Genomic DNA, 1,278 nt, shown 5'->3' with positions numbered 1-1,278 from the left:
TTTAGAAAGGTTGAAGCTATTGGTTTCCCCTTGGAATCACTCCTTATGCTCACAAAGGTGGAAGCCTTCAGACTAGTTAAGAATAGGCTCTTGGATCTTGATTTTCATAATTTGACTCGTGCTGCCAAGACAACCTGTTCTCCGACTACATTATTAATCCCATGCGAGCGTGGAATTATGGCAGCCTATCTTCGTCTGCTGATTAATTCCACCCAGAGGAGAGCCTTGGCTACTGCAAGATGTAATGTGCTGCCATCAGCTCTGCTGGAGGGAAGATTTAAGAATACGGAACGTGCTAAATGAGTTTGTTCATGTGATATGACTACGGTTGAAACACTTGACCATTCTTTGTTTCAATGCCCTAAATACAATAAGATACGCCTGAAATACACGAATTCCATTTTCTTGCAACGTCCTCAGTGGCAGGAGTGTTATAAAATACCCAATCTCCTGAACAGCTCTGATGTGCTCTTTTGTGAAACTGTTGCAGATTTTATACTGGAAATGAGTAGTTTTAACTGCATTCCTTAACCTTGTTTTGTTTTAAAAATTTGTCCTGTTTTATATGCCAATAAAGGCTTGTGTTGTGAGTCCTCCTTCCAAGTGACCATTTTCACCATTGAACTGGGCTGCCCGGAGATCAATTGTAATCCCAGATCTCCAATCATCACCTAAGCACTATCCATATGGTAAAACACATCAGATGCACTGTACACCAGCAATCAGGGTCACACCTTGGCCCTTTCCGCACAAACCTTTTAAAACGTTTTGAGTTAGGAAATAAAACATTTCCTGCATTGAGTTCCGCATTATTCCCCCCCCCTCCCCATGCCTTCCAAAAAACATTTTTTCTTTTCAGCCTCAAAACATTTCAAACAAAACAAATTCAAACACATGTTCAGCCTCAAAACATGTCAAAGACACAAATGGTGCCCCCTCACTGCTCTTTGCCCTTGCGTTGTTACATCAGGGTCCCCCTCATATTGAGGGGCCCGCCGTCCCCCTTCTTGGGGTAGGTTTTAATTGGGTTTTTCTGGACGCCTCTTGCTTATTTATCTATTAATTATTAACCACTGTTTTATAAGAGTTTTTAAGATGTTTTATTGATTATTAACGAGATGGAGCCTCTGTGTTTGTGTACTGTATATGATTTGCTCCTGCTTAATTTTGTTTGATTCTTGTTGTTCACCGCCTGAGCCCTTCGGGGATCGGGCGGTATAGAAATTGAATGAATGAATGAATGAATGAATGAATGAATGAATGAATGAATGAATGAAT

Source organism: Sphaerodactylus townsendi, linkage group LG15 (genome assembly GCF_021028975.2).
Source record: "Sphaerodactylus townsendi isolate TG3544 linkage group LG15, MPM_Stown_v2.3, whole genome shotgun sequence".
NCBI classification, from domain to species: domain Eukaryota; kingdom Metazoa; phylum Chordata; class Lepidosauria; order Squamata; family Sphaerodactylidae; genus Sphaerodactylus; species Sphaerodactylus townsendi.
This window is presented reverse-complemented; position numbering follows the sequence as displayed.